This window comes from Peromyscus californicus, unplaced genomic scaffold (genome assembly GCF_007827085.1).
Source record: "Peromyscus californicus insignis strain IS unplaced genomic scaffold, ASM782708v3 Scaffold_21__1_contigs__length_65335640, whole genome shotgun sequence".
Lineage (NCBI taxonomy): Eukaryota > Metazoa > Chordata > Mammalia > Rodentia > Cricetidae > Peromyscus > Peromyscus californicus.
Window position 1 is genome coordinate 1,760,131 of NW_026294514.1, and position 21,713 is coordinate 1,781,843.

At 40.2% G+C, this 21,713-nt stretch overlaps 1 long non-coding RNA gene across 2 annotated transcripts in view; it reads left to right on the forward strand.

The window, feature by feature from the left end:
- Positions 1–17,409, forward strand: part of LOC128117466 (uncharacterized) — a 75,098-nt gene extending 57,689 nt beyond the window's left edge. The window contains exons 3-5 of one of the 2 annotated variants that reach the window (XR_008220810.1): positions 92–10,951; positions 14,127–14,241; positions 14,666–17,409. This is a non-coding gene — a long non-coding RNA (uncharacterized LOC128117466). The remainder of the gene's footprint in view (positions 1–91; positions 10,952–14,126; positions 14,242–14,665) is intronic. The other variant, XR_008220809.1, reaches the window with a different exon arrangement.
- Positions 17,410–21,713: the final 4,304 nt, after the last annotated feature.

Genomic DNA, 21,713 nt, shown 5'->3' on the forward strand with positions numbered 1-21,713 from the left:
ACATAATTAGCATATTCTCCACCTTCCTGCGTTATCTCAGAGAACACACTTGAAGCCATGATTATAATATCCCACTTGTCTTGTATTTCAGATACTGCCCTATCCGATGGAACAGTTCTTGGTTTTACTTTGAAATGAAGTACCTAGAGTCTTTGGGTGGCCTAAAGGTGCCTCCACAGGAGCAAATGGTAACAAACGAATGAGTGAACACAAAAGACATCAGTAAACAGCAGGAGCAGGTCAGGTGCATGGCTTCACATTAAGTAAATTGTAGGTGAGTAATTCATACCTGCATTCTAACTGTCCATTTTTTCCAAAGGTACTTCTGCCAGACACTAGATCACTACTGCATTTAAAAAGTTCAAAGAGCACGTTCAGATTTGAAACTATAGGCCTCATTTATTTCTGCTTTCTCAGCTGGCAAACATGAAAAGCTCCCAAGCAGTAAAAGATGAAGAAATAACTTACAGTGGATGGAAAATGTTAGGAAAGCACAGGCTAGACAATTCTATGAGTCACTTTTGAGATAGCTAACGGGATAGGGATTCCAGGCCACTCATTAAAGTGTGGGTTGAATCGTTGCTTTATTTTTCAAGAATTTCCATGGGAGGCACTTGGAGAGAAAAACAGGAGGTAGTCATACTCAACTGCAGCCAGGAAAGGACCTTTGAGAGCAGCGAGATGTTGGCACAAGCAGAAGATACTCTACAGCACAGATAGAGTTCCAGTCTTCCATGATTTTTAGAAGGCTTTATGGCACTATTTCAACAGTAAACTGCAGTATTCAAAAGCTTACCTTAAGTGAATAAATGTTGCTTATAAGTCACTTTTCATTTTCTTCCAGGTTCATAAATAAAGCATGGAGGTTGTCTAAAATTTAAGTATTAGAAGTGTCTATTTCTTGCAAAGGAAAAAAATTTCTAAAATAGAAAATAGTGTTAGATTCACAATTTTCTTTGTGAGAAGAAATTATTAGCTATTATTTCAAAAATGAACTTTAAAAAGAATGCTTACCTTTCAGACATTAAATTAGGATAATATCAAGACATTTATTACTTACCTCATGGGAAAATATGTTTTACACTCTCCAAACAATCTTCCCAAATTAGACAACTGTCGACTATATCTGGTGAGGACAAATGGTACAAAGAAGACATCACAAGTCCTGGTTCTTTCACACGCTAAAGTTGTAGCACCTCTAAGAAGATGAGAAAATAATAGCATCTAATGCTGGGGATTATGTGATAGAAACCTGCAAACAATCCGTGTGTGTGCAGAACCAGCTACAGAAACATTCTGGTCAACTTCGTAGACTTCAAGTTGACATAATCTACTCATTTGGTCCCTTTACTTCAGACAAATATTTTACTTGAGTTTTGTCAATTAAGCAACAAAATCCACTAATTTCAGTTTTCTTTTTTAATTTTAAATGTATCTTTTACTTAAGAATTTCTCAAATGTTTCAAAGATGTGAACATAAGGTTATATTTTCACTCTTTTTGAACCCAAATTATTTAATGATTTCCAACACAGGATATAACATACCCCAAGAGACAGATCAAGAACAGATCAACAAAACATCAGTGTAGGGAGAAAGATCAGAAAGGAAAGCATGCCCCCTGCTGTTTATGGAGTGACACTGGCCAACAGTACTTTGTCTGAATGCGTGAGTCTGGAACATACAAGAGGATGAATGCTTTCCCTGAGTCCCTACATCCTACTTGCAGCATGTGGCAACATGCCTGTGACCAAAAGTACATAACGAATTAGTACAGACAGCTCTAGCTTCTGTCTTCCTCTGCACATTACAGAGGTTTGAACTTGTGTGTCTTGTATTTGATCTCTGAAGCATCTGGATGATATGTGTCCATAAATATGATTGTGCAATTATTAAAGAGTTTTGCATGCTCTATTTGGCCAGCAGTGATGGTTGCCTGGTGACAGAGCAAAAATAATCATCTGGCCGGGCGGTGGTGGCGCACGCCTTTAATCCCAGCACTCGGGAGGCAGAGGCAGGCGGATCTCTGTGAGTTCCAGGCCAGCCTGGGCTACCAAGTGAGTCCCAGGAAAGGCGCAAAGCTACACAGAGAAACCCTGTCTCGAAAAACCAAAAAAATATATAAATAAATAAATAAAATAATCATCTGAAGAAATTTCTTCATTACTTCTGTCTTTTGCCTAAAAGAGAAACAAGTGTAAATGGCACTCGGCCTTGTGAGAAGACAAGCACTTATAATAAATTGCCTATTGATGGTTTCATAGACTTCTGAAAAGTTCACACTATTCAACAAATATTTTACAATAATTGGCAAGTGAATTTTACACACGCCTGTTGATCTAGGGCACAGGTGTGATTGGGGCTCTTGATTTACATCACCTGCTACAGATCTTATCAGTGTGAAGCCTGGACTATCTGCTCAGTTTTCATGTCTGCTCTTCCTCATCCACAAATTAGGATCACACTTACAGTTACCTAACTAGGCTGCATAAGATTTAATATAGAAATAATGGCATTTAATACAAGTGATTAAAAGTATAAATACTATATATTATTATTATTTCTTTAAAATTTGTTACAATGACTTTTGAGGAACGAAGTTCTCATAATGAAATATTTTAAAATATATTAGAGTGTCCAGTAACAATTAAGAAATAAATATCTGGGTCTGAAGAGGTGGCTCTGAGGTTAAGAGCACTTGCTGCTCTTCCAGAGAACAGGGGATGGATTTCCAGTTCTTTCATGGCAGCTCACGCCATCTGTAAATCCAATTCCACGGTATCTGATGCCCTCTTCTGGCTTCTATTGACACTACACACATGTGGTGCACAACTATACATCCAGGCAAAACACCCACTATATAAAATAAAGATAAATCTTTTAAAAAGAGATATTTTCAAAATAGAAAAAAAAGATATAAGTAGCTGTTTGTAGAAAACAGCACAACTCAGCCAACATATACAAAAGTATGTTTTTTAAGTACCTGGACAAGGCAAACTTTACTCTTGATCAAGATGGTACACTTGAAAGTGAGATCGGAGAGGCAGGAAGTGCATTTGGTTTTATTCTAACTTTAGCTGTGTTTTTGCCTCATTAGCTATGGTCCAAATGCACAGTCTTCTTCAACTGGCTAGTCTGAAAATAATTGGAGCACAGAAAGTGAAGGAGGAAAGGGAAGGGGAACATAGTTCCAAGGAGAAAAGGGTCACTGCTCACGTCATCAAACTCCTAGAATAGAGCCATGAGTTTTTTTGTAAACAAAGGTTTTACTGGGTGGGGGGTTAAAATATTTTCATGCAAATGTTGCAAGGTGGAGGGAGATAAAAAGATTTTAATTCCTTGTCCTATACACATGTTTTATAGTATTTGATAGAAAAAAAATTATATTTGATATTTCTCACAAACATCTCTTTTAAAAAAAACACTCTTTCAAGTTCATTAAGGTATTGGCCCTCTTTTTCTGTTCTGTCTTGGAGTAAGAAGCTGCAATAGGAAAGGATTACCCTTCAGTAATAGTTGACTCAATTATCCTGAGATAGGCCCCCAATACAAAGAATTAATTAGTCCATCTATTTCGTTAGCACAGCTTAAGGTGATCCCAACTTCCTAGGAATGGTTCCTTGGCCAGGAGAGTGATCAGACTCCATTGGAATGTTAAGACTGTGCCCAGGCCAGAGATTCCATTTTCTTGACCCAGAGGCATTTTCTCTTCAAAGGCCTTTGTTGCTACTTTAACATTCCACCTACCTAAAAACCCTGATCACTTAGGAACTAGATGAGATATCAGGCTTCCTAAAACACTTTTAGCATCTTTAGCCTTTGGCAGGGATGAAACTGTTAGGAATCCCAAGGACATATCTAGCTTTTAGACGAGAACGAAACTGGTTACTTTTCTTTGGGGGTCTTTGTAGCATAAGCTGCCTAGCCAGGTTCTACCTCATCCCCTCTCCCTTATCATCCCTCATTCCTTTGAAGAGACAATCCTGTCATTATGAGATTGGGGCAATGATCCCCTGGCTTCTCCTAGGTGAATGTAGAATGCCGGGTGTGGTAGTATTGCAGTACCCCTCCAAAGGGCCTGTCAGATGTATGAAGGAAATGAAGCCTTTGTCTGGAGAGGATTTTAAAATGTCCAAATCAAACTCCATTAGAATTTCTTGATGGCATCCCAAGAGCCTCCATCTTTTGGAGTCTTTGTTTTCCTTTGACCTCTAAGGTTGACCTCCAGAGTGATGAATCTGTTAGATCCAAAGAGGTCTCCCAAATGGCAGTACTAATGACAAAAACAGAATTATAAGGTGGGTTTCTGTTTATCAGACACCTTAACTCACCCCTGAAGGTCAACTACCTCAGACAAGTGCATCTAGTTCCTGGTTAATTCAAACAGCCTGTGTCAGCCCAAAGACCCGCACTCTGCTGTCTATCATATAAAATCTTCTGCCCCACTAGAGATAGGCTTGCTGGTTTGATTCCCAATAAGCCTTTCTTTCTACCCATGGAGTGGTCCAATTTGGTGATGTCACTGTGCCCTCACTTACAGAGCCAACAGTCTGCTTTTGTGCCTTTTAATAGCTATTGCATCAGCAAAAAGTCAGCATAATGCCCTTCTCATTTGGCTTCTAGATGGGGAAAGAAGTGTTTATCCATCATTCAGTTCTTAGGTTAAAACAATAGTGGACTTGTCTCCCTTGGCTGTGGGAAGGTGCTACAGTGAGCCAAGATCAGAAGTCTTGCACCTGGGCAACTTCTTTTTATCAGGAAGAAAATCTTAGTGAGATATAGTTGTCTAAATAACATCTCATGTAGACTTACATCTAATGTGAAGGGAGTTCAATCCCTTGTACTGTTACCAATCCTCTTAGGTCTTGTTTATACGTTCCTGATAGACGTTTAAGACTGCAATGGCCAGGATTAACTTTTATTTTTGTACTGTCAAGGTCAGTTAAGGATCTGGTCCTCAGGGATCCCTCAGCCTTGAGAGTAACCTTAATATTTCCTAGGGACAAACTAGAGAGGAGTTTGAGGTTATCCATCAGTGTCAGGATAACTTAGCGTGACTGAAGCTTCCCATGGAAGTGCTCAGGAACTCTTTCCTCTTCATTGACTTTCCATTATTAAAGAAGATTTTTGAGAAATGAGCCACAGTCCCCTGGGACCTCATTGACCTTGGAGGTCTGGGGAAAAATAGTCTTTCTTTCAATTTTTCTGACCACATTAAAATAGCCTCCAAATGTGATTATCAAATACCTAGATCAGTCACACAAGTCTGGTTCTTATAATTATTTCATAATATTTTAATAACCAGAAATATCTAAATCAACTTTGATTAGACATACATTTTAGCCAATCCTTGTAATTGGTATCTTTGTCCTTACAAACTTTAATATCATAGGCATCATCTCTAAGATTCATCCTCTATGTACCTTATATAATTTCCTCCAAACTTCACAGCTTGCAAAAGCTTTCTAGTCTTTTCTGTTTGGAAAATATCTAGCCCTCTTAATCTTCAACCAAAGTTCAGTCTCACCAAAGATCCCCCTGGGGAAACAATGCATGTATTGGGTTCACTCACTGAGTGTAGGTACAGGGTTACTGACAGGGATGTGGGTATTCCCAAAGCAGCCAAACCTGGAAGCCTCCACACAAGCTATAGCTTTCCCATAGCAGCATAAGTGATCTTTCTCAGCCTACACACACTATCTCCCATGCCAAACCACAAGGCCACATTGATTAGGGCCCAATGCATACAAATGGCTGGAAGAGAAGCTAGATATTCAGAATGAAAATCCAATAACCCTCTTTACCCACTCCTTCTATGAAAGAATAGGAACAGTCAACAAACCCAGTGGTGGTCATCTTTTGTAAGCAAACAAGGCTGGTCTTAGGAAGATAGCAGTTGTTTGGCTTAGAATAGTGCAGCACAATACCACTTCAATAATAATAATAATAACCTGAATATAGGAAACTGCATACATAAAATAATCCAGTAAATTAATATTTCCTAGGGACATACTTGTGGTGGTATTGTGTTCCCCAAAATATTGTACACCCTAATAAACTTATCTGGGGTCAGAGACAGAACAGCCAATAGATAAAAAGGCTAGAAAATGGTGGCACTCACACCTTTAATCCTAGCATTCCAGAGGCAGAAATCCATGTGTTCAAGGATACAGCCAAGCATGGTGACTCACGCCTTTAATCCCAGAAAGCGAGCCTTTAATCCCAGGGAGTGATGGTAGAAGGCAGAAAGATATATAAGGTGTGAGGACCAGAAACTAGAAGCATTTGGCTGGTTAAGCTTTAGGCTTTCGAGCAACAGTTCAGCTGAGAGCCATTTGGATGAAGACTCAGAAGTTTCCAGTCTGAGGAAACAAGACCAGCCGAGAAGTTGGCCAGGTGAGGTTAGCTGTGGCTTGTTCTGTCTCTCTGATCTTCCAGTGTTCACCCCAATACTTGGCCCCAGGTTTGTTTTATTAATAAGACTCTTTAGATTCATGCTGCACATACTATTAAGCTAAATCTTATTTTAAAAAAAATGCCACAAGGCAGTTTTTATATAGACCATGGAGTCACTACCCATAACCTTGTATTAGGTTTTGAATGAGTATATGTAGAAGACATAAAGCAGTAGAAATGTATAGCAAAACATCACCAAATTGATGCTTGCAACATCCGGTAAAACTAGGCTAAGAAATCTGTTAAAACTATGATGCTGGAGTTACTATAGAGAGATCTTTAAGCAGAGGGTCTGCTCTAGCCTTTCCATGGATGAGCATCCCATTAGATGTTTTTACTACAGGCATCTTTATCTCATGAAATAAATATCAATATACACAACAAGTGCTGTTTCTTTATAAAGCTGCATCCATGGATTTACATTCAACAACAGACTGGATGCTGAATCCAGTGACAGCTAGCAGGACCAAACGCACCAATCTTCCTCAGTTCCTTATAACCCTTACAAATTTGTTTACATCACTCATCATCTTTTGGGTTGTGCACTGAGAACAGGGATTAACAGACCGAATATATGAGTTAGAGTACCTCACCAAACAGAACATTTGAATCTGAAGAGTCACCTTCTGATGTCTTCACCAAAAATGAGTGGCAGTCAGTACGCATGATAAAGGAGGACCAAGCCAACAGAAGTATCTGTCTTCACAAATATCCATACCGAGACCCTTCCTAGCTAGACTTGGGGTGACCAATACCCACAATCTATTTAAGTACATCTGTAAACAGAGGCAGGCAACCTGAAAAACTTAGTAAGTACCCTCCCTCCTACAAAGACATCAAGTTGTAGGACAATACAATATTTTTTTTCTATAAAGACCACTCTTTATCCTCTAGTTCATATTCAGGCCAGGACTGTGTACAGGAAAGCCTTAGACATTCCTTCCTTAAGGTTCCTGGATGAAGAGAACCCAATGGGTGAAGATACAGTGAGAGAGTCTTCACTGATAGCCACCCATCTGTATGACAAAACTTTATTGAAAGATATTCCACATCCTTGTCTCCTTCTCCAGAATGTCCACTGGAGTTCCTAGTTCTTATTCCTTTTCTCATGGGTAAACATGAGAAATGGAGATCTATCTGGTAAGTTACTTTACTATTTATATAAATAATGTATCTGCATGGCCCTACCGCAGCCAGAATCTATGCTGATATCCAGGATTCCTGCTACCACTGAAGGCTGAGCAGATGCTCAGGGTCTGGGCTGCCTCCTGGGGACATGTTGGTGTTTGAAGGCCATGCTGCCACTGGGGCCATGCCAATCTAGGTGACCTGCGATACCAGCTAGAGCCATAATGACATTTGAGCCCAAGCTGCTGCCAAGGACCATGTCTGGGTCCACGGTCCTACCACAGCCTAGGTCTGTGTTGATGTCCATGGCCAATGTTGCCACCAAAGACTACACGGATGCCCAGGATCTAGTTCACCAACTAGGCCATGTTGTTGCCTGAGGGCCATGCCACTGCCAGGGACATACAGACCTGAATGGCATGTACTGCCACTCAGTGCCATGGCATCATATGAGCCTGAGCTATGGCAGGGGCCATGTCTGGGTCCATGGTCCCATTATGATGTCAGAGGCTCCTGTCATCATCAAGGGCCATGCAGATGCTCAGGATCTGGGCCACCACCTGGGGCCATGCTGGTGTTCGAGGGCCATGTTACCACTGGGTTCATGCCAATCTGAGTGACCTGCAACCACCAACTGGGGCCATGGTGACATCCAGGCTGCTGACAAGGACCATGTGTGGGTCTGTGGTCCAACCACAGCTGGGATCTGTGTTGATATCCATAGTCCATGTTGCCACCAAGGGCCACATGAATGTCCAGGGTCTGAGCCACCACCTAGGGTCATGTTAGTGTCTAAGGGCCATGCTGTTGCTGGGGCCATATAGATCTGAGTGGCCTGTGCTGCCATCCAGGGCCATAGTGTTCTACAGTCCCAGGCTGCTACCAAGGGCCATATCTAGGTCTGTTACTCTGCTGCAGTCGTGGTCCGTGTTGATGTCCCTGGCTCCTGTTATCACCAAAGACAGTGAGGATAGGGCTGCACAGAGTTGGCCCCACCCCTCACTGGCTGCAGTGCTAGGGAGAACTGGCCCTGACCCTCACCAGCTGCAGCACTCAGGAGAGCTGCCGAGGGCCGTGGGAGTATACAGCAGATGACAGCTAGTGTTCCACAGCAGATGTGCAACTCCCTGATGAGGAGCCCCACCTGGCAAAGCCGTGGGGTCACTGGCTGTGGAAATCGCTTGTTTTCTGCCTGTAACCTTCTCAGGTGCCACTGCTATGCCTCCCTAATAAGAGCAGCTGTGGGGTGCTTTCCACTGCTCTTTGGTAGTGTGTTTTACATCTCTGGGCACACATATAGTTATGGATGTTCAGGAAGATGATTTCTGTTTAAGCTATATAATTCTGATGTATAAAAATAGTACCAGAATATTCTTTACTGACACAGGAAAGTAACAGTATTCTCAGTCTCAAAGACAGCATTTTACACTTTTTGCAAAGACCTTAGAACTAGTCCAAAACAGACTAAGCTGCCCCTGCAAAATATACACAAAGACTAATCCCCAGGTCTTGTCTATTGCTAAATCAAGGCCAGGCTGTTTACATCAAGACATAGTCCTTGCAGTAACTCCCTTTCTGCACCTACCGTGACCACTCAAGGTTCAGCCAATTGTTTAATGTCTGGGACCCCTCACCAACTTAGAGCTACATGCATGGGTCAGTGTGACTTACTAGCCTGAGAGAAACTACATGACTTATCCTGTGTTTTGAGAATGGGTAGGGCTCTGAAAATGTAACTTACAATTGTCCAGATTTTGGCTGTGGAACAGAGCAGGAGCGATGTAGAGAGAGGGGATGATGAGGAGCAGCAAAGGAGAGCAGGGCAGCAGAGGTGCAGAGAGAGAGAGAGAGCAGAGGAAGGATGTAGAGAGAGAGATGTGGAGGCAGTGAAAGGGAATTAGAGAAGCTGTTGAGTAGAGAATGAGAAGGGATGAAGAGCTAATTAGGAAACTGTGAAGAGAGATTTTTTTCAAAGAGATTTTTCAAGATGAAGTAAGGAGAAGGTTACTATCAGAAAGCATCTGTATTTCTTTATTTTTCCCCTCAGATAGAAAAGGTCTAGCCCTCAGGTAAGACTTTTTCCTAAACCCTCGCTACTCTGAGGTCTTCTTTTTGCTACTCCAGAGCAGACTGGGAGCTGGTCTCTCGGTCTGTGATAGAGGACAGGCCCTCACCTCATCTGGGCAGCACAGTAGAGCTGACCCTGTTGGCAGAAGCACAGGTGAGCTGGCCCTGAGGTCGGGAGAGCAGGAGAACTGGCCCTGCTCCTTGCTGGCTGCTTCACTGGGTGAGCTAGCTGGGGCAGTGGTGACGATGAGGGAAAGCTGGCAGGCTGACCACCCCAGCTACCACCCAGCCCCAGAACCAGGGCTATAAATTAGCCCACCCCAGCATCCACCTTATCTGTAAGCTGCTGGAGCATGTGAAGGGGCCAGACCTGCAGATCCAAAACTGTAGGATCTCGACGACACAGGACAACAACAGGATAGTCAAGAAGAGCTCCAGTGAGGGCCCAGTATCAATAGTGCAGCAGAAGCCAGAGGCCTCGTACCAAACCAATGGCTCATTGCCATAAACACAAGTAAAGATGTATAGACTAAAGGGAATACTGTGTGATACACTGGCCCACACTTCAGCTCCATGGGAAGATTTTGTTGTTGTTTTTGTTTTTCTTTTAAATTTTATTTTGGGAGGAAGGTTGCAAAGGCAGAGGATGGATACATATGGGAAGTGAGGGGGATCAGGATGCATGACATGAAATCTACAAAGAATCAATAAAAAGTTTTTAAAAAAATAAATAATATATCTGATATAAATAGAATACCTAATGAAGAATGGCCTGAATATCTGTATTGGATCATGAGAAGGACAATCTGTTTGGATTCCCCGCTCCTAAAGACGTGACTCTTTTAATACTTGGGAACTTACTGAATTATCTCTGTATTTTATCTGGCTAATTTTAACGTGTTTGTGCTGGATCTTCATCCATCAAAACTCCTGGAATACATATATTGAACCCCATATGCCAAAGAAATCAGTAAACTTTGAATGACCCTAAGTTAGGTGGAGGTTGGCTCCTTTGTGGGTTAAACTCTCAATATTTCCTTTAAACATTCCCTTTGACCCTTTCTTTCAAAGGTATAAACTATTGATCTCTATTACTTTTTTTGATCTAGATAGGAGGCAAGCAGTAATGGTAAAGTCTCCTTTTTAAAGTTAATTTTCTGATAGAATCCCTCTTCTCTCCTTTGACTGGACTCCTGGAGCTATGCCTGGTATTTCACTGTGGATCTCTGCATCTGCCTCCATCAATCACTGGAGAAAAGCTCTGTGATGACAGTTCGGGTACTCACCGATCTGGTCACTGGGGTAAGCACACTCTGCACTATTTCTAGCAGTCCAAGCTGGGGTCATCCTTGGGGATTCCTGGGAACTTCCCTAGCCCTGGGTTTCTCTCTATCCCCATGATGTCTCCCTCTATCATGGTATCTCTTTCATTGTTTTCTCACTCCATCCCTATTCCAGCTCGACCATCCCATTCCCTTGTGTTCTCACCCCCTATCCCCTACTCTCCATTGCCCACCCCTCATCCCCAGTTTACTCATGGAAATATCATCTATTTCCCCTTCCCAGGCTGAACCATGTATCCCTCTTTGGGTCCTCCTTGTTAGCTAGCTTCTCTGGAGCTGTGGGTTGCAGTCTGGTTATCCTTTGTTTTACATCTAGTATCCACTTATGAGTAAGTGCATACCATGTTTGTCCTTCTGAGTTTGGGTTACCCTACTCAGGATGATATTTTCTAGAAGAGGGATTCTATGAGCAAGTGCAACAAGATCATGATGGGGAAACTTGCAGAGATGACCAAACCAAACTAGTGGGAACTCATGAAAGTTGGATCAATAGCTGTGGAGCCTGCATGGGACTGGGCTAGGCCCTCTTCATGGCAAGACACTTGTGTAGCCTGATCTGCTTGGGGCGCCCCCTGGCGGTAGAATCAGAATCCGCCCCTGGTGCATAAGGGGGCTTTTTGGAGCCCACTACCTATGATAGGACACCTTGCGCAGCCTTGAGGCAGGGGGAGGGGCTTGGACTTGCCCCTGCTGGATGTGCCTCCCCATGGGAGGCCTAGCCTTCTTGCGGGGAGGAGTAGGGAGCAGGCTGGGAGGGGAAGGCTGGGGGGTGGGAGGAGGGAAGAGGGGGACCTTTGATGTGTAAAATTAATGGAAAATTTTTCTTAATTAAAAAAAAGAAATCTCAAGAACACATGTTGAAATAATCAAACACTCAAAAAAAATAAAGTTAATTTTCTGTAAGTCACTCTGCCTGGCTTAGAAATGCCGTATTGTAATTTACCATATGCAATCATGAATTATGTATACATACTTTAGAGCAATGGTTCTCAACCTTCCTAATGCTGTGATCCTTTAATATAGTTCCTCATGTTGTGGTGACTCCAAACATAAAATTATTTCATTGCTACTTCATAACTATAATATTGGTACTGTTATAAATCATCATAATGTAAACATCTGATATATGACCCCTCCCCAAGGGGTCATGAACCACAGGTTGAGAACCATTGGTTTAGAGACACAAAAACAGAAAATATCTAAAATACCTTAAGGATAATATGAGAATGTTCTTTTTCCTTAGCCTGCTTATGTCACAGCACCTAGAGAATGAAAGCAAAAGCATGTTCCCAAAGTAAAGTTCCCAGGGCATGATGGGGCAGAAAAAAAGAGTGGACAGCAAGCATGGAGCAAAGGAGTTTCAAGCATCTTAGAGAAACACGGGCTTGGGTATTCCAGATATTAGCACTGAGCACATCCTGCATCTCCAGCCTCCTACCCAAGAAAACTGATGCCCACTGGCAGCAGCTTGCTAGCACCTGGAAATCTGTTCTTTCGGTTCTCCTTGGGATCTGTGTTTTCCCAAGACATGGCTCTAGGCTGATCATTTTCATGAGCCTTCCAAGTCTAGCCATGTTCCAGTGCCAGCTTCCTTTGATACCTGGCAAGCATTGGAGGCACATGGCTGGGAATACTCTCTAGAAACCAAATATATCGTGTAAAGCAATGTGTAGAAGTCAAACAAAACAAACGCCATGGAGATACAGTGTTACTCCGTAAGTATAATAGAGAAGAAGTAAAGCCCTGAGGGCCCAACATCACCAAGAAGTTTATGGGTGCCACCAATTTGGTTCATGCCATGTAATTACATTAACCAAGATAGTATCAAAGTCACATGGCTTTCACCATCACTATGATGTCATTAGCAAAGATAGTGGCCAAATCATATAGTTGCCTCCATCTCCCCCACACACTTTGGTTTTTTAAGACAAGGTTTCTTTGTGTAGCCTTGGCTGTCCTGGAACTAGCTCTGTATACCAGACTGACCTCAAATTCATAGAGATCAACCTGCCTCTGCCTCCCAAGTGCTGGAATTAAAGGTGTGCACTTGGAAAGAAGTAGTGTGATACAGTGTCCCTCCCATTTAGAACTGAAGGATCCATAATTTCTTATTTTCTGCCCATCAACCAATTATGGATCCCTGCACTAATCACCATCTGCTGCAAATAAACACTTATTAGATGAAGGCAGAGATATGTGTTGATGTATAGGCATAATGATAAGTTGTTAGAAGTCAATTAGTACTATGTCCATTTAACAGAATAATAGTACTTAGTTCTTCACTAGAGCCTAGTAGAGGGCCTTTCTAGCCACAGGCTCCTGTCCTAATAATGGTGTCAGGTATAGGTTTCATTTTGTAGAGTAGACCTTAAATCCAATCAGAAATTTGAATTTGACTGGTTACTCTCATGGTGTTAATGTCATTATTACACAGAGAATATGCCTTGATAGGTTGGCCACTCATTATTGTAGTTCTCAGGGTTCACAGCTGGGTATCACTGATGATTACATTTCTCTTTCAGTATCATATATAGCACTTTCCAGAACCTTAGAAGCTAGCCAGTATGGATAAAGCTTCCAGCTCAGAACCAACTTGATTCCCCCAGATTCTGTGACTCAAGTATATGCTGTCTTTAACAACAGGATCTTACTGTTGAGTTCTGGAGGGTAACCAAGAGCAATGGTAATAGCATATAATGTTTGGGGGTCTATACTACCTCACTGTCCAACAACTTTAAAAGACATAACCCATTTTCTGGTACTGCACTTTTTATTTGTTATATTACAGTGTCTAGTTGGAACATTTTTAAATATTTTTCCATTTAAACTCTTTTTTGTGTGTGTATGTACATATTTTAGGAAGCTTCTACAGTGGTAGGTTTCCATATGACATTTTCAAAATGTCTTTCATGTTCCTCTTTCCACACATCCTCACAGCATTTTTTGTCATTATTTATTTATTATAGACATTCTGATTGAGGTAAGATGGAATCTCAAAGTAATTTTAATTTTTCTGAGAGATAAAAATGTTGAACTTTTTTATTAATTAACATTTTTATTTATCTTACATCCCAACTGCAATTTTCCTTCACTCCTCTCCTTCCATTTCACCCCCACATCCTCTCTCCCCCCAGTCCACTCCTCCTCTGCTGGATGGAAGCATAGACCCACTGTTTCACAGAGACAGCGATGAGCATGGTTCCCCTAGAGCTGGCGGTAAACGTAGTTCCGCCATGTTGGAAAGCTGAGGTGGGCGCAGCCAGGAGCCAAAGCTGCCATTTCAGTCCTAGTCACACTGCAGTTTAAAGCAACAGATTCACAATAAGACAGATTCAGATGGAATAAGACTTTAAATGGCTTACAGTGTGTATAAAAATGTATGTAGGCTTGGAAGAGAGAAAAATGAATATAGACAGTTATATAAAGAAATAGTTTTAAAAAATAAAGTCTTTAAAGAGACAGTAAAAGTAATATAAAAAATAAGCCATGTAAAGATCGAAATCACACAGAGTCTGGATTATATTGTCTTTGAGATTTTTAACTGCAGAGAGACATTTGATTGTAAAACCTGCTGAGTTAAATCAATGTGTAAATTTTAAAGGTATCTTGATTTCGAAATTTATGTCCAAGGATACATTGCTTTAGAAAAAATGTTCTGCTTTTGTTTCCACAGAAGATAAAAACCAATGGATTTCTTCCAGGCTAATATGGTTTGATCAAGGAAGATCCACTGACAGGCCCAGATGATCCAACATCCAAACAGCTTCAAGGCAACTGGCTCAAAAAATACAATATCACAGACTATTCTAGTCAGGACTTGACCACAATTCTTAATTTTCTCAGGATCCCCATAAGAATACAGTGCCCTTTATCAGCAAGAAGTAGTCTAGAAAACTATGCCCACATTCCCAAAAAAATGCATTATGGATGTTTGTCTTTGTTTAGGTTGTTGGTTACAAATTGTTATTGGTCATAGTCAATATCCTTCTAAAAGAAGAAAGGAGGATATATAGGAAATATAGGATATAGATATGCTAGGATGTAAGGGTGGATTGTTGAACCTCCTTTTAAAGAACAACTTATTTAAAATGTTTTACATTGGTATAGATTTTAGTTTATTGATACAAATTTAAAGTTAATTTTGTATTACTTTATGTATATTTCTACTCTTGTTTAAGGTATTATGTTTGTGTAACTCATTTAAATTGTAATGAACAACTGAAAAATACAGAATAATAATTAGTCTTCTATGATAGTCAAACTCATAGTCATGTTAAGTTTTCTAGGTATACATAGATATAATTCAATTAGGTAGATAATCTTCAAACACTTCAAAGACCTACAGAATATGGCATTTAAAATGTTTTAAAAACTTAGGCTTTCCTGGAAAATGAGACACATCTGCTCGTGGCAGCACCAATTTACTTCAGAGAGAAATATGGACATCAAAGATACTTCATATAGCGTTTATCTTCTTCTTGGAAAAATAGCCATTTGGGCAAGAAACTGTTCTTGCCTGGACTGCTTGACAAAATGTTGTATCAACTGGATATGCAGGACCCATAGGAAGGTGACCACTGAACTTTGCAAGGCAAAATGGTCCTTCAGGTTCCTGCTTCACAGAAGAAACTGCCAGATATTCTACAGGACACAGAAAGAAGTGACTGAGAGACTCTAGACCTACAGGCTGAAGATGGATGCCCCAATGTTACAGAGGAACTTTGAATGACTGTCCAGGCAGCTGTTTCTGTCATTCCAGATTTTTGGATGTTGCTTACAATGTTCTTCCTGTTTACTTAGGTAATATTATATCCTTCTGTGGTCTTTGATGTAGTTGAAGACTAGATAGTTATAATTTTCCTTGGTTATGATAAAAGATAAATTAGATATGAAACTTTAGACTCACAAATATAGGATAGATAGAATATTTTCTTTAATTTTGCCAAATACAAATAGACTAGATATTGTAACTGTAATTCTTGCTTGATAACTGTTCTATTATATGTAATTTTACCATGTTAAAATTAAAACCTCCCTTTTTGTTTAGACAGAAAAGGGGAAATGCCATAGGATAATACTTTTGTACATTTGTTTAATGAAATGCTGATTTGGCCAGTAGCCAGGCAGGAAGTATAGGCAGGGAGAGCCGACTAAAGGAATGCTGGGAAAGGAAAAGGCAGAGTCAGGAGTCCTCATCCAGACACAGAGGAGGCAAGATGACAAGGAAGAACTAAGAAAAGGTACCAAGCCACATGGCTAAATATAGATAAGAATTATGGATTAATTTAAGTACAAGAGTGAGTCAGTAATAAGCATGAGCTAATGGCCGAGCAGTTATAAATAATATTAAGCCTCTGTGTGATTATTTTATAAAAGTCTGCTGAACTGTGAGTGAGAGATTTGTCCTGACCACAAGCCAGACGGGACACAGGAAAACATTCAGCTACATTTGACTTTGTTCACTTGAGTATAGCCTTCTCTTTTATGAAGTTTAAAGAAAGTTAAATGCCCTGGCAGATATCTTTATGCTCACTCAGAAAGAAAAAATTGAGAGGTTTAAATTTCACTGCTGTCTCAGGTTCTGTGACTGACTCTGTAATCTTAGCTGCACACTGGCAGGAAATAGAAAGTCTGTTTTGTGCATTTTGCTACACATGCTCTTTTAACAAATATTTATCTATAAGGGCTTAAGAATAAATGACAAAATCCATGTAATTGTAAAATTCATTTTTGCTTTACAATTTTTCTTACTTATATTTGAAATTAATTGTATGATTCCTGAACTCATTCCCACAACTTTATTAGGACATTAAATTAAATTTCCACATGATTTTAATAAAAAATGCTTTCTTTCAGAATAGAGTTTATCTTGTGTCAGAAGTACTTCTGACATATCACACAATGTGTTGGTTAGCCACACTCTCAAAGAAACTCTAGGGAAAATATGACTCACTATATGGGCAAGGTCATTTCTTTTTATAAGAACATTTTTTTAATCTGAGTAAATTTTGCTTTAATTATGTAGCACTGAAATTTTTCTGTTGAATTTTTTCCCTCTGGAGAATTAAGCTTCTTGATTTAAAAGAAAAGTTTGTTGTGTAGCTATTTCCTCCTAATTGAAATATTCCCGCCTGGAGTGAAAGGGTGGCTTATAAGACTTGGGTAGCTAATGAAACTCAGTGAACTCAGAAAATTCTGGAAAGGTACAGGATTCACAGGATGCATATGCAGGGTTATCTAAGCAGTAAACAACTGTCCGGGAGAAAAGAGATGGCTGCTGGGGCCATCTACAAGTTATACAAAGATGTGGCATTCATGATTTCTCACTCATGATAAGACAAGGAGATAAAGCTGCATTTCAGTCACAAATGCACTCTGTAAGCAACCTCTCACCAATACCCCTGTAAAATAACTGCAATAAATTTATCAACTCATCAAGCTAGAGTTGGCTGGAACTATTTATTTGGTCTGTTGTTGGTGCCCTACCTATTGTGAATAGACAGTTGAACCCATCTCTCCAAAAGTCACACAATACAGTCAGACAAAACAGGGCCCAACAGAACCACACATGAGCTGGGGAGACACAGGGGCCTGGATTATGTAATGGGTGGTAAGACATGCAACTTAGGCTGAACAGCCTGAGACTGAGCACTATGTAAACAGCCTCAATGTGGCTACCTTGGCCAATTCACAAAGAAATGGTGTACCTTCTTGTTGTAGTATAAGTTGTATGCTCCTTTCAATGAGTGATAAGACTTGCAACCAAGGTCAAGCTATCTGAAAGTGTATAATCCTAAGGTGGAACACTAAGGTGGCTGTCTTTCTCTGTGCGTTATGGGATGGCATGCTATTGAGTGTAGTCTGTCAATAAGGAATGGGGATTCCCCCTAAATAGTATTGCAACATAATTTTTGGATGTGGCTGTGGAATCAGTTGTGTGGTCTTTGTTGTGACTGCTAAGACATGCGACTGAGACTCAGCTCTTTACCCCGCCCACCCCCAAAAAAACAAACTTGCCTGTGTAAGGGAGGAATTATAATGAGCAAAAGAGACATAGATTCTACCATTTACATTAGCCTCTGATTTGATAGAAAATTTGGAGATGAGAGAAAGGAATGATGGAAGTGTTAGCTTGCTATTCTTACTGAAGGTGAGAGAGAGAGAGAGAGAGAGAGAGAGAGAGAGAGAGAGAGAGAGAGAGAGAGAGAGAGAGAGAGACCTGGAATCCAGAGATTTGGAACCAGCAGAAGAAGAGGAAAATGAGAAGGGAAAGTCTGAGGTAGAAATGGTAAAAGATACCATTTTGTCTAGTCTCTAAGACAGGAAGGGAAATTGAAATCCCTGTTTCAGCATTAAATGGGAACCTTAATAATGACCAATTGCAGAAAACCAATGCAATCAGGGAATGTTCTGTTTCTGAACTCCTTGACTTGGAAGAGGCCTGGGTTATCAAGCTGTGGAACATGGGGTGAATGGTCATGAAAGCAAGAAACTGTGTGATATAACTATCCATTCTACCTGAAGACAAAGGCTATACAGTATGAGGCAATACAGCGTAAATCAATTCCTAAGTAACTGACTGTTGTAACCCTTTTGCAACACTTGGTTTTTTACCAGCTAAAAGTCTCATGAATATCAAAAACCATAAGAGAATCAGGGAAGGACAAGCATTACTTAGGGAACTGAATATTCCTGAGGCAATGTTTGATGTCCAGTTCACTGGGATGGAATGGGCAGGACTGTGTTTCAAGGAAAGACAAAAAGGCAGTTAATCCATCAGGAACCTCAAATGGAATGGGGTTTTAATGAATATGCTGAGTCCCATGGTGGTATGAGCTCTTCTCAAGGTGGATCTAAATGACTTAAACAAGTATGTAAATCGGGTTTATAAAATTTCAAAACAATTAAAGGGAGATTATAAAAGAACAAATCAGAGAAAGGGATTTTCTTGGGTTATACTTAAAATCAAATGCTACAATGTTTGTATCAACTTGGAGTTCTTAATGGACATTGACCAAAAGCAAATGCTGTATTGTAAACTTCTAGAAGACTTTAAGCCTGAGCAATGATTCATCAAATGGATAAAAGAAGTGGATGACAGACTGATGCAGACGAGAACAATTAATCTTTCCTCATAGTCGGCAACCATGCCCCAAGAACAGTTGTGTATATTGCTCAATCCACCACCTTCTTAGCAGCTAGTGACAAAGCTGTGGATGACAGCATCCACCATCACCCCCAGGAGGAGGGAGCAAGACAACTCCTAGAGCACTACTGGATTGTAGTGGGTTAAATAAAATAGTGCTTCCCATCCATCCCTCTATACTCAGCATTGCTTTTTCGGGGGAAAACGTGATACACATGATGGAATCTTTCCATGCTGTACTATACCTTGCTGCTGTGTTTGCTTTTACGGAACTGACTGCAAGTTCAGTTCAGAAGTTTGAGGCATGGGGCTATCATGAGTTGTCACCCATGTTGGAATGGGCGTTTTGGTGCTAGATACCTGTGGGCAACCCATGCTCCATGAGTAGCCACCCCCCATTCGTGTTCTTTTAAGTATCTCCAATAAAGTCATTGGCTTATCGAGAAAGACTTTGGTGGAAACATTTCTTCACTGTGTTGCTGGGACCCTATATAGAATGAATAGACATCTGTTCATGATTCCCCAAGAAAAGTCATGCAACAATCCATACCGGTATAGTGATTAATATTGTCAACTTGATATGATCTAGAATCATCTAGGAGAGATGCCTCTGGGCACATCTGTGGGTGATTATCTAGATTAGGCTAATTGAGATAGGAAGACCTACCTTATCTGTGGGTGGTGTTAGTCTCTGGGCTAGGATTCTGGACGGTGTGTATAAGGGAGCAAGACAGTTGAGCACAAGTATTCATCACTCTCTACTTTCTGACTGTGGAAGCCATGTGACTAGTGGCCTGAAACTCCTGCTAACATAACTCCACACCATGACAGACCTTAACTTCAAACTGCAAGCCAAAATAAGTCAGATATTTTGGCACAACAATGAGAAAAGTAACTAATATAGCTGGTTTGTTCAAATTTGGGCAATTGTACTGAAAATTTAATTGAGTACCTTTTGTATATCTTCTGTGAAAATCTAGCTATGTGTTTTAGGATTTTAAGTGTACTGAATAGGTTAAGCCTTGAGTTCCTAGGCATCCCTTTGACCTTTTTATTAGAATATCTGAAGTGGGCCCACTCCCCATGGGATATATATATATCAAACATAGCCAAACACCACGTATATCACAAGGAAGACAGCAGCTTAAAATGGTCCATAATAGGTAGTAATTTGAGGTGATAACACTCTTCTTAGGAAGAGTACATGATTAATACTCAATGATTTTATGTTAAAAGAAATGAGATCTAAATTCAAACTGTAGAAGACATTTTCAATATCTTACCTCGACCTTGACATGGACCATTCTGCTGTAGGGCTGTATCTGATCATAACCCACATATATTGTGTAGTACTCAGACTAGAGGTCCTTAGGAGTTAGTACCCTCTGGTAGACATTTCCAATTAATGGCTGGCAGGATCGCTGCATATGAAATCTGGCTAACTTTTACCTCAGTTGGGATGTTTGAGGTATTATACTCTCCCAGAATTTTCCAACAGAAATGGGAGCTTCTTGGTAATGCACCCATTCTGGCTTGAATGTGTCTCCCTTACATCCACATGATGAGATATAAACTCATACAATAATGGTATTAGGAAATTGAACACTTTACAAGTGGATATACCATGAAGACTGCTATGAAAATCTCATGATTGAGATTGGTACTCTCATAAAAAGATTCTAGAGAGCTAGACTGCCACATCAGCTATGTGACATAACAGCTCAAAGAAATCAGTCCAATAAGTTAGTTATCACCATAAACCAGAATTGACTTCACCTTGATCTCGAGCTTAATGGTCCCCAGTACTCTGAGAAATAAACTTCTGTTGCTCATGAACTCTTGCATCTGCATCATTTTGTTATGGTAGTCCTAGGGGACTGCAGTACCCTCCTGTTGTCTTTTTTCTCAACCCCTTACCAACATCTGAAACAGCATGTACATACCACCTCCACTTGAAACCATGTCTTAGAGGCTGCCGTTGGGTATATAAGATAGAGGCAACTTAATCTGCCCCTTCTAATTGTAAATACCGTACTTATATAATCTTTTTTTTCTGTTGGCTCTATAAAAAAATACATGTACTTCTATATAATGAGGCAGAAATTACCATTTCAAATGTACCTTGATCCACTTCATCAATATTTAAAGAAAAAAATTAATTCTATACTTCAGTTATTTCAGAGACACTTGGCAATGCAATTAAATATTTTTAACATAAATACTCTTAAATGGAATTCATTTTAAAGCAATATACTCATATAAACTCACTGGAAATTTTCAGAGCAACAGTGCAATATATCTTTCAATATATTCTGGGCATTTGTGTGAGAAGAATTAAAATATATTGGAATTATATTTTCATTCCACACAGATACCCTCAAGTGAAGGAAAATATGTCTCCTACATTTTCCATGCAGTATAACACGTGGTTCTCATTTACAGTCTTGTGTGTGAAAACCTGACTTTATGAATTTACTTATTCCATGACCTGATAATCCTCTGTGGCTAGAAGTATTGCTTTTCAAGAGAAAAATGCCTCATCGAAATTTTATGCATTACTCATGAGCTAAAAACT